Raw genomic sequence first — 12,231 nt, forward strand, 5'->3', positions numbered from 1 at the left:
TCCCAGGATTTCTTATGGGAGAAATACGTTGTTTTCAAACTTTTTAGTGTTCGGGCATGATTTTGAAAGAAATTGAGTTCAACAACTGGGGTATTGCTGTTTACATCCTCTAATAAATAGAATCCATCTCCAATCAATATTGACCACTTAATATATATATATTTCAAAAGTTTAAAACATACCTTCCCCAAAGACCCATGTCTCTCCTTCCTGGTTCAGTTATCATTTCCCCTAATTTCAGTTTGTTTTCCCCAAAGAAGACTAATAGAGGGGAAAAGACCACCAGGTGTAGGTAAAAAATTTTTCCATACCATGTTATATCAAATATTAATACCAACAATCCTCTTCTCTAAAGTGTCACCTTGTCTTACACAAGTCCAATTGCCAGAAGCAAAAGAGAACTTATACTGACTGGTGTGTCTCCTTGTTCTAAGTTTTGCTATGATCACCTGTTCCTCTAATTATAATTGTACACTATCCTTGCAATGAGGACCAATAAACCACATACCATATGCCACATCTCAAATGATCTTTCTAACAGGGGGTCCTCCAATTAGCCCTTAGAAAGGAGCTCACATATTGAAGACACTTACCTACTAAACAAGACGCTCCAGGTTCCCACTTGTATGTATATTCATTGTATCCTTGTATCCTGATGTTCACTGTTTAAGATTACTCTTGACAGATAGGAAGAGGACTTCTTCCCGTCCTCTAGCTGTGACAACTAAGGACTCTGAGTTATGCCCTCTCTTTGCTGCTAACAGCATAGAGAACTGGGCATCATTTTGCTCCAAGTCCACCCAGGTCGATATTTCGTTTCAGCAGTGACTGGCTCCAGTCAGTCCAGCGTGTGACCCTATGATATTGCATATTCCATCCCAGAGAGGTTAATGCAGTCTGTTAACGAGTAATTACCTGATAAACCAAGCCAGTTATAAGGATCAGACAGCAGCAATGCAAACCTCTTCCATTGACTTACGAGAGAGCACCTAGGATGAGGGCCGTTGACCATCCCATGAGGAACCATGGTCTCTTAAGAACCATCTTCAGAATGGTACCCCTTGCGTCCTGGAAGCCGACAAGCTCACATTCAGACACAGTGACACTGCGTAGAGTTAATGGCAAGAGAACGTGGAAGGCATTCTAAGGAACCAGAAACACTGTCTTTAAATATGGGGATGGGGAGTGGGAGCTGCTGCCCTGCATTCTATTCTCTTCTAAGTTGGGCCGTTTGTTACTCCTAACGCTTCTCTCTACGGATATATTCTAGATGCCATGGCCAACCATGGACGAGAGCATTTCTCTATTGAACCTAATCACCGGGAAAAATTTCACAAAAAGAAGCACCTTAAGAGAAAGAGCAAAGATTAATCAGCCTGAAATATATGCTAGTCCAGGAAGTGAGGCGTGCCCTGCCCCCCTTGCCTGGTTTCCAAGAAATCCTGCAGTCTGGATAATCTCTCTCCCAGCCACCTGTTGAACTTCCGATTGAAACACTGGACAATGTCATCGCTAAAAGGAAGTGAGATGCTTCAAATATATGCGAAGAGACTTGAGTTAGACAACATCGATGGAACCGATCGGAAAGGAAACTTAATTGTCCTTCTACTAAATGATTCATTTTAATCTGCCTCAATTAAAAACCAGCTTGACCCTTCCTTTAGACTTTAGATGGAATAAATTAATTTTGGAAATTTGTCATTTCAAATATTCTCTTTTCCAGTCCTTTGTACTGCTTCATATATTCCTTCCTTGACTTTTCCTGAAGTTAGAGGACTTCATCCCCCTGAAATGAGAGGACTTCAGGTACTATCATTTTACATTTGGAGAATGTTCTGTGAGTTGCCCAAGGTATCAAAGTCAGGATTTGAATCCATGTCTTTCTTATTCAAATTCCCAGTTCTTTAAACTTCAGAAGCCTTCCTTCTCACTCATTCAGTAAGTGTTTGTCACACTCCTGTCAGGACAGGTGCTCAGCACTGGGAGGGAGGCACCAAGGGTCTTGGAAGTGTCTGTCACGATTTGTTACTTAAGGTGGGGTGGTAGATACATGGGTATTCATCGCTTCGTATTCCTTTTATTATTCTTTATTCCCTTTAGGAGACAGACTTGATCGCATTTTTATACTAAAAAAATTCTAATGGCTCCCTATTACATTTTTAATAAATCCCAAGGCCCCAATCATGCTCCTGATTTGGCTCCTGGCTGCTTCCTGCACATCATCTGGTGTCACTCTCTATCTCTGAGCTCTAGCTCTAGTGTTCTGCAAACAAACCAAAAGTGAGTGGGATTCAAATGATCCCTGGAAAAATTCCACAATCTTTCCATTCCACTTTTCCACAAACTTTTTGAAGTCCCCTTGTACGTTCTGGTCTCAGGGCCTTTGCAAAAGCTGTGTCCTGCACGGACAGTCCTCTTCTCGTTCTTGCTATGTTTCTCAACCCACATCGACCCTAAAGGCTAGCAGGCCACCTTCTATGTCCCCTCATCCACAACCCCTGCTGTTGTCGATTCCAACTCACAGCAATCCCACAGGGTTTCTAAAGTTATACATCTTTTGGAAGCAGAGTGCCTCATCCCCACTCCCACCCCCGCCCCCCAGCAGAATGTCTGATGGGTTCAATTTGCTGGCCTTTCAGTTAGCAACCTAGTGCTTAACCCATTTCATCACCAGGGAACCTTTTGTTTCACCACAGAAGTTGATGTGACTGGCTCTCCCAAATGACACCCTGCTGCTGGGTCCATGATGTATTGTGATGTGGGCCCATTCGTGGACTGGGGGCAAGGGCTGAAGAAGGGCACCACAGCAGCTGTGCCATGTAGAAAGGCGAGACTGCCACCAAAGAGCATCCTTGGGGTCGGCAGAAATTGTTAGGTAGCAGAACAAGGCCTCAGGGTGTTCACCGGGCATGCGCCAACTCAGGCCTCAAGCCAGGAAGGGGTGGTACACCTAGGTGGGCGGTACACCTGGATTGGCCCAATATAGGCCAGGTGGGCTTAATGCAGCCAATGTGTTCAACCAGTGCCATCAACCACGCCTCCCAGGGGAAGGCCCTAACAACTGGAACTTGGAGACCACTGCCCCCCACCTCCACCTCCACCTCCACCCACTATACATACCTTTCACTCTGCGGTGCTGCGATCTCTTTTCATCTCTCTGGCCTCAGGGGTGCCACATGAGGGTGCCCAGGTTTGTGACTATAAAACCTGAGACTCCTTTCTTTTATAAAAAAAACCCCACTTGGATTACAAACCAGGCTTTGGTATGAATTTCTTTCTTGAGCGAAGCCAAGGACCGTGGTATTTCCCCACCCAAGGAATCTCACCACACCTACCCATGGATTGCTGGGCTGGATGCCCCATATACCCTGCAACCAGCCTGAACCACCAGGAGGTATTGACCTAGGGCAGCTCCTCACGCAAAGATGAGGCTGGTCAGGACTTGGGCGATACTGAGAATGGAGGAGTCAGGGCCCAAGAAGGCCTTCTAGTTTACTCGCTCCCACCTTTCAGTTCAGTAAACTGAGTTAAAAAGAACCCCAAAAAGTTTCATAGTAAGTTACGAACATATCAGGGGCCAACAATAAAGTTCCCTGGATGGAAGTTCTTCCTCAGTGAGAGGGGAGGTGTGGGAAACAGAAAGATTTCTGCCAAGTCGTCTCCCCCAAATATATAAAGACTAAGAACACTGCTTGCAACTAATGGTAAAGGATTGTCGAGTTATCTCCCTGAAGACTCCAGCCATCCAGAGTAAGCAGACACCACTGTTCCTCTCTCAATAGGCTGGGCTCACTCCCTGCTGTTAGGGACAGTGGATCGCTTCCCCTGAAAGCTTAGGCTCAATAAAGTCTCCAGCTCTAAAGCAATCAAGGTTAGGCCACCATCATGAATCTAGGGTCCACCCATCTTGTCACATATGTACCTTTAATTCCTCCTCTTCCTACAGCGTGTGTACCCCTAGGTTGTCCCCCACCCAATACTGTATTACCTGTAGTGCAACCCCTTCCTGTGACATATGTCTTGACCTGTAATTGGGGGGCTTGCACATCCTCAGAGAATATATAAGCCTTGGTTAACAACCTCGCTTTCTCTCTCCATGTGGACCACCAAGTGAGGCTGAGGTGAGTATGCTCTCATGAAATGTGTCTGACTCCATTATTTCAATCTCTCTCTATCTCTTATGCTCTCTATGACTTTACTATAATCTTTACTTATTATCACTGTATAATTGAGCCTACCGGACCTGTGATGATGTATTAGGGGCTGTTTGGAATAATGGTCACTCTTGTCTGCATGTCCAGCTTTTCAACCCTTCCTTCCCAACTGGGCCTCTTCCTCCCACACAATCCATTCCCACTCACAGCTGAATGGACTGCTAGTCAGTGGCCATGCGGATTTTCCTTTTTAGACCTGAGTTCAGGACTTGGGCCCTGCTGACATCTGGGGTATGTGAAGCATCCTGCTGACATCTGGGGTGTGCAAGGGTCCAGGACTGTCCTGGGCATCCCAGGACCCAACATGGTTGACAGTTGACACCCACCAAATACTCTGAGGAACAAAGACCTGGTCTTCCCATAAAGATGTCAGCCTAGAAAGCCCTGTGCGGCAGTTGGAAACTGTCAGACTCTTGCGAGCAGCCACGTGCTTAACCATTAACAGACCCTCACTAGTAGCGATAGGCCGAGTCAGCATGCTACCAGGGGTCTTTGCCCCTATTTTGAGAGATCTCATTCACTGATAGCACCTTCGAAGAAAGACCTTATTTCCAAACAAGGGCACAGGCACAGGCGTTAGGACTTGAACTTATCTTTTTGAGAAGACATTTCAATTCACAATGGGAAGTGTTGGGGGCTAAGTGGGAACTTGACCCCCAAGTCCTGTGCTCTGATCATGTGCTCACTGATCCAGGATTGAGCTTTAAAAAAAAGTTTTACTGGCACATAATCCACATATCATATGATTCAATCGTCCAATCATATCAAGAAGAGCTGCACCATCATCATTATGATCCATCTTAGAGCATTTTCTTCTTTCTTGAAATCATTGTTCTAAGCTCCCCAGTTCCCCCCAGCTTCCTCTGCCACACCCAAGAAACCATTCATTGAGTTACTATCTCTGTAGATTTACTGATCCCAGATTTCATGTACAGAAGAACATATAAAAAAACCACCAACACCACCACCAACAAAAGCTAACAACAATAACCAAGTAAAATAGAAAAACCTCAATCAAAAGGAAAGTTAAAGGTATTAAAACTGAGAACACATTTTAAATGGGTCATAAGGGAGATCAAACGATAAGGTGAAAACAAGCAAAAAATCAATAAGGTGATACATTTTGACCTAATTACATCTGCAACAATACACTTTCAATTCACTCTGCATGATAGCAAGGCTATTCAAATCCTTGATCTATGGTCAGAATTTAGTCTATGTGTATTTACCCTTCACTTTAAAAAACAAAAAAAACCTGAAACAACATTTAAATAGGTCAAAAGGGAGATCAAATGATGAGATATTGAATTTTAACCTAACTATCTACCACAATGGACGTCATCGTGCGTGCTGCGGGACAAGGCTAACCACATCATCTACTATGTCCAGAGAGGAGTCACTGGAGACTCAATCCACGTGTGGTTGCTACAAAGGACTTGGGGCTTTCTTTTCTTTTTTTTTTTTTGACTTGGGGCTTTCTTTGTCATGCACAGCCTTCTGCAAACAAAGTGCTCACAGTTTCAGCTCTGGTATCATTCCCTTACTCAGATTTGGATTCTATTATCTATGATCCTTGGAGCACACAGGGAGGTGTGCTTCTTTCATGTGGACTTAGTTGATGCCTCACTAAACTGGCTGCTTGTTTGAAAACAAGCCTTTAAGACCCGAGATGCCATTCTTTCTGGTAGCCAGGCACAATTTGGTTTCTTCACCACATTTTGCTCTAGCACCCATATCTTCAGTGATCTCTTCATGAGGACCAGCATCACTCAGGGCCATGTTCTGTGAACTAATTGTTCTTAGATGGGGGCTAGAATTAAATGGAAGCCCCAAAGAAGATCTGCCTTTTTTGGGAAACATTTTATTAGGGGTTCATACAACTCTTATCACAATCCATACATATACATACATCAATTGTATAAAGCACATCTGTACATTCTTTGTCCTAATCATTTTCTTTTTCCCCCTCCTCTTTTCTTTTTTTACATTTTATTAGGTGCTCATACAACTCTTATCACAATCCACACATATACATACATCAATTGTATAAAGCACATCTGCACATTCACTGCCCCAATCATTCTCAAGATCTGCCTTTTATCCAAGTTTATTACAGCTGATTTGGGTACTACTAATCCAGTCTACCTTGTGTTGACAAAGGAACTACAGCAGTGACAAAACAAATACCTTGATAAACGGAGAGTATAACAACAGGCTCAAACATAAGAACAATTGTTAGGATGATGCAGGACCGGCGGTGTTGGTTCTGCGGTACATAGATCGCTCTGAGTTGGAACTGATGTGACAGAACCTCAGGTGTTTCCAAGAGTCCCAACAAACCACAGGCCAATAGCCCTCATGAACATAGATGCAAAATTTCTCAACAAAACTCTGTCCAAATGAATCCAACTACATATCAGAAAAATACTTCCTTGTGATCAAATGGGATTCATACCAGGGATGCAGGGATAGTTCACCCTTCCAAAACAATCAATAGAATGCACCACATAAACAAGACAAAAAATTAAAACCACACAATCATATCAACAGATGCATAAAAAGCATTTGACAATATCCAACACTAATAAAAAACACTCACTAAAACAGGAATAGATCTGGGGAAGATGGCAACGGAGTGACACATAACAGAGGGAACCCACAGAATCCAGCCCAGGAGAGTTGCTTAGAGGGAAATTCAACACTGCTGGAATGCAGGAAGAGCATCATAAAGATAATAAGTAGGTACAGACCCATGGGGTTTTGAGGGGCTGGGGACTTTTGGCTTACCTCAGTGGAAGCCGGCTGGGGCTTGACCTTGGCCCCAGCACGGTATCAGCGGCTTTCTCGCAGCTCAGCTGCGGCTTACCCCGCTGCCTGCCTTTGGCAGGGTCTAAACCCTTGCAGCTCCACGGGCAGGGAGTGGGACTCAGCTACATAGTTGCTTTTACTTCCCTTGCTTCCCTATATTCCTGCACAGTCTAAATGGTCTTACTTTAAAATTTTTCTCCTCCTCTTTGTCTCCTTCCTGTTCTCTCCTACTCCACTGCTGACCTCCAGAACACTCCCTTTGCCCTAGGGCATTTACGCCTGTACCACACCCAGCTACGTGAGCTCCACCCTGTGTAGCTAGCCCGTGGCTAGGGAAAGGCCTGCTTTCTCTCTAGGGGATACTCTGCCCAACTTCTCACCAGGGAATTCCTGCCTGTGTACCTGGGGGCCTAAAGCAGCTCAGCCAACACTCATCAACATTCCAAGCTGTTGCAGGTACCTTTGCCTAATCTCTGCAACACCAAAGCAGGCAACCCACCAGCCTTCTGGGGCACTCCTCTGATAGGGAAGCCACAGGAGGATAAAGAGGTAGGTTAATCCCATAGTAAAATCAGCTGTAGGCAGTTCGAAGAAGCATTCCTATAAATTTCCCAGAGAGAGCCAGTGCTCTTCAACTCCCTGGAAAATGGCACCTGGTCCCTCTAAAACAACGCAACACAAACAGCCATCAGCCCCAATGACCTCAACGAAAAAAACAGGAGAAACAAAAGGCAATGGCAGAAGATGTCCCGAACATAACAACATACATAGAAGAAGCAGACATTGAGCTGCCACAGAAAGAAATGTTCAGAATGCTGCTTGGAGTCATACAGGATATGAGGGGAAAGATAAAGAAAAAGGATGAAATGATAGAGGAGATAAAGGCCATACACCAAAGGGAAATACAGGAGCTTAGGGAGGAGATAACAAAAACCAGTAGCAGAATCACGGGCCTTGAGAATCGATTGGAGGAATCAGAGAACTGCATCAGTGAATTGGAGGACAGCCAAGCAGACTTTAACAAACGTGAACAAAAATCTAATAAAATCATCAGAGAAGCTGAAGAAAACCTAAGAGCTATGTCTGATGCTATGAAGCAGAACAGCATTAGAATCACTGACTTACTGGAGGAAGACATAGCAAAGAAGTCATCTGCAACAATAGTGAGAAAATTCTTGGAGGAAAGCTTCCCCAGTTTAATGAATGAAAACCAGGCAACCATTTAGGAGGCTGAAATAATGTCAGCAAGACTGAACCCCAAAGAAGTCACCAAAGCACATAATAGTTAAACTATCAGACTTTGAGGAAAAGGAAAAAATCATGAGAGCATCTAGGGAAAAACAAGCAATCACATATAAAGTTTCCCACATATGAATATGCTCAGACCTATCAGCAGAAACTATGAAGAAGAGGAGAGAGTGGAGTAACATATTCCAAAAATTGAAGGAAAACAACGCAAATCCAAGAATACTCTACCCAGCCAAGTTATCAATCAAGATAGATGGAGAAGTAAGAGTCTCCCTAGACAAGGAAAAACTCAAAGAATACGTTAGAAGAAACCCAGCCTTACAAAAGACCCTTGCTGTCCCAGTATGGGAAGGAGAACAACACTCACCAAGCACAAATAAGAGACCAACACATAGAACAACCTCACCCAGAGGGCAACAAAGAGAAAACAGACACCAAGATAGCATTGGCTTAAGGATGGAAAGAAGTCAAGAATGATACACACATACATGCACAACACACTAATGAGAAAGGAAAGTAGGAAAACTCCCAACACAAAAGGTATAAGATGACATCACAGAGTCTGCAGATGGCGATAATAACCCTGAATATCAATGGACTGAACTCAGGCATTAAAAGACTGAGACTAGCAGACTGGCTTAGAAAACACAACCCATCAATCTGCTGCCTACAGGAGACACATTTCAAGGCTACAGACAAAAATAGGCTGAGAATCAAAGGCTGTAAAAGGTCCTACCAAGGAAACAGCAATACAAAAAAAGCAGGGGTTGCGATCCTAATGTCGGATAAAACAGACCTCAAAGTGCAAACCATAAAAAGAGATAAGGAGGGACACTATATAATGCTCAAGGGAAAGGTAGGTGAAGAACCAGTAAGCATTGTAAACATATATTCCCCAAATGAGAGACCAGCTGAATACATCAACCAAACATTCCAAAAGATTAAAAAAGAAATCACAGACTCCACAATTATAGTGGGTGACTTCAACACAACACTCTCTGAGAAAGATAGATCACAGGGAAAGAAACTCAACAAGGAGGCTAGAGAGCTAAATACCACAATTAGACAATTTGACCTGGTAGATATTTACAGAGCTTTTCATCCAAATACAAAAAATTTCACATTCTTTTTGAGTCCATATGGCACATGTTCAAAGATAGACCACATGCTGGGGCATAAGGCAAATCTACATAAATTTAAGCACATTGAAATAATACAGACCTCTCTCTCTGACCACTGTGCCATAAGGCTGGAAATCAACAAAAGGGAAACAAAAGCAAACAATTGGAGGATGAATAACTCTCCACTGTAAAAGGAGTGCATACTGGCACAGATCAGAGATGAAATGAGGAAATTTCTAGAAACCAATTAAAATGAGCACACGACGTACCAAAACTTATGGGACACAGCAAAGGCAGTTATCAGAGGGAGTTTCATAGCAATACATGCACACCTGAGAAAGGAAGAGAGACTCATGCTTGATACGCTGGCACAAAATCTACAACAACCAGAGCAGAGTCAGCAGGACAATCCTACTAATAGCAAAAGAAAAGAAATTATAAAAATCAGGGCTGAGATCCAGGAGAGGGAAAATAAGAAAACTATGGAAAAAATTAATACTGCTAAAAGTTGGTTCTTTGAAAGGATAAACAGAATTAATGACCACTGGCAAACCTAACCAAAGAAAGGAGGGAACAAATTTCAATAGCAAGAAGAAGGGATGAAAGAGGGGTCATTACAACAGACCCTAATGAAATCAAAAGGATAGTTACACAGTACTATGAAGGACTGTGCTCCAATGAATTCAACAATTTGGAAGGCATGGACAAATTCTTGGAAAAACAATCCCGCCCTAGACTATCCTCGGTGGACATCAAGAATCTCAACAGACCCATAGCAATAGAAGAAACAGAAAAAGTTATCAAGGGATTACCAACAACAAAAAAATCCCCTGGACCAGATGGCTTCACTGGAGAATTCTACCAAGCATTTAGGGAAGAACTGACACCAATCCTACACAAACTCTTCCAGAGCATAGAGAAAGATGGCAAGCTCCCGAACTCCTTCTATGAAGCTAGTGTAACTCTGATACCAAAACCGGCCAAGGATCCCACAAGAATCGAGAACTACAGACAAATATCCCTAATGAACATTGATGCAAAAATCCTTAACAAAATACTAGCCAACAGAATACAAAAGTATATAAAACAAATAATTCACCATGACCAAGTGGGATTCATACCAGGGATGCAGGGATGGTTCCACATACGAAAGACCATTAGTATTATTTGTCACATTGACACAAAAAACTATAAGAACCACATGATAATGTTGATAGATGCAGAAAAAGCATTCGACAACATCCAACATCAATTCCTGTTTAAGACACTTGAGAAGATAGGAATGGAAGGAAAGTTCCTCAAGATAATACAAGATATATATGAAAAAACCAACAGTCAATGTGGCAGTCAATGGAGAAAAGACTAACACTATCCCACTGAGAAAAGGGACCAGACAAGGATGCCCCTTGTCCCCACTATTTTTTTAACTGCACCAAATGGTATTTAATTTCCCCCCAAACCTTGTGCAAAAGTCAGATTGAAGAATAGCAATATTTACCTTCTATACATACTTTCTTTGCCCAAATAGCAAACACCCCAAAGGGCAACTATATCATTCAGATGAAGTGTTTTTTTTAAAAGAAAGTCTAATTACATTCTCCCCACCCCCAGTAACCAACCCAGCTTCAGAGTATCCCTTATTTGAGTTCAAAGCAAATAAAACAAGCTCTAACTTTACCCATCTCTGACTCCTACACATTTTGCTCTTGTTGCTTCTCAGCCTCTATCACTTGTCCACAGGCTGGGCTCCAGCAGTGGAATCACAGGATATTTTGAGATCTTCTAATATTTTCACCATTCACAAGATTGTTTTGCCTCCATTTGTGTCCCAGAAGATAGATGCATGGTCTGTTCTTCCCTCCCCAAGACAATTAAGAAAGTGTTTCCGCTTCATGAGGGGCAAGGGCTTCTGGAAGCGTAGTTCCGCAGGGTCCATGGAAGTGAAACCGGGGAAGTTTTTCAACCGGGATCCTGGCATCTTCCGTTTCAGGTTCTACTGCACCTTTTCCCAATAAAGATGGACAAATTGGACTGTTATAATTCTCGGCCACGTTTCCACAAGAGGTGCACTAAGTTTTAAATAAACTACCGTGGATTTCCAGAAGGTTCTTGGTGCCGGCCTTGCTGTGCAGCTTGTCGATGTTCTGGGTGATGACCTTCACCCTCCGGCCCTGCTGTGCAGGCAGGCCTCCCACTGGGCAATGGCCAGGTGCCCGGGTTTGGGTCCTTGCTCTGCATGACCTCGTGCCGGTAGTGGTAGAACTCCCACACCCGGGATGGGTTTCGGGCAAAGGCCTGAGGAGTAGCCAGGTCCTGAGTTTGCCATTTTCTCCAGTAGCCTCAGCCCCTCTGAACATGGGGACTCCGCTCTCTGCGCTCACACCAGCCCTCCTCAGGATGACTATGTGCTTTGCTTTTGCAAAAATCTTCCGGAAATCGGCCATATTTGAACTTGGATGAGCCATGGCTGGGCAGAATTTGGCTCGCGCAGAAGCTGGTGACTGCAGTCGGCAATACAGCTGAGAAATCAGTCTTCCAGGAATAATCTGGAGAGAGCGCATTTGGATCTCTTGGTTGCACAGAGTATTGAAAGGGACTGCACACCGGAGGCGGGACGGCGGCCCCCCACTCTTATTTAATATCGTGTTGGATGTTTTAGCTAACAGCATTAGGCAAAGAAGAGACATCAAAGGTATTCGTCTGGGGAAGGAAGAGGTGAAACTATAGTTATTTGCAGATGATATGATTTTATATATGGAAAATCCCAAAAGCTCCACAAGGGGAGAACTGGAAGCAATAGAGAAGTTTGGCAGAGTGGCAGGATACAAGATCAACAAACA

At 43.5% G+C, this 12,231-nt stretch overlaps 1 pseudogene; it reads right to left on the minus strand.

Moving 5' to 3' along the window:
- Positions 1–11,262: 11,262 nt before the first annotated feature.
- On the minus strand, positions 11,263–11,952 carry LOC142458082 (NAD-dependent protein deacylase sirtuin-5, mitochondrial pseudogene; annotated as a pseudogene).
- Positions 11,953–12,231: the final 279 nt, after the last annotated feature.

The sequence above is a fragment of the Tenrec ecaudatus genome, chromosome 1 (assembly GCF_050624435.1).
Source record: "Tenrec ecaudatus isolate mTenEca1 chromosome 1, mTenEca1.hap1, whole genome shotgun sequence".
Taxonomy (NCBI): domain Eukaryota; kingdom Metazoa; phylum Chordata; class Mammalia; order Afrosoricida; family Tenrecidae; genus Tenrec; species Tenrec ecaudatus.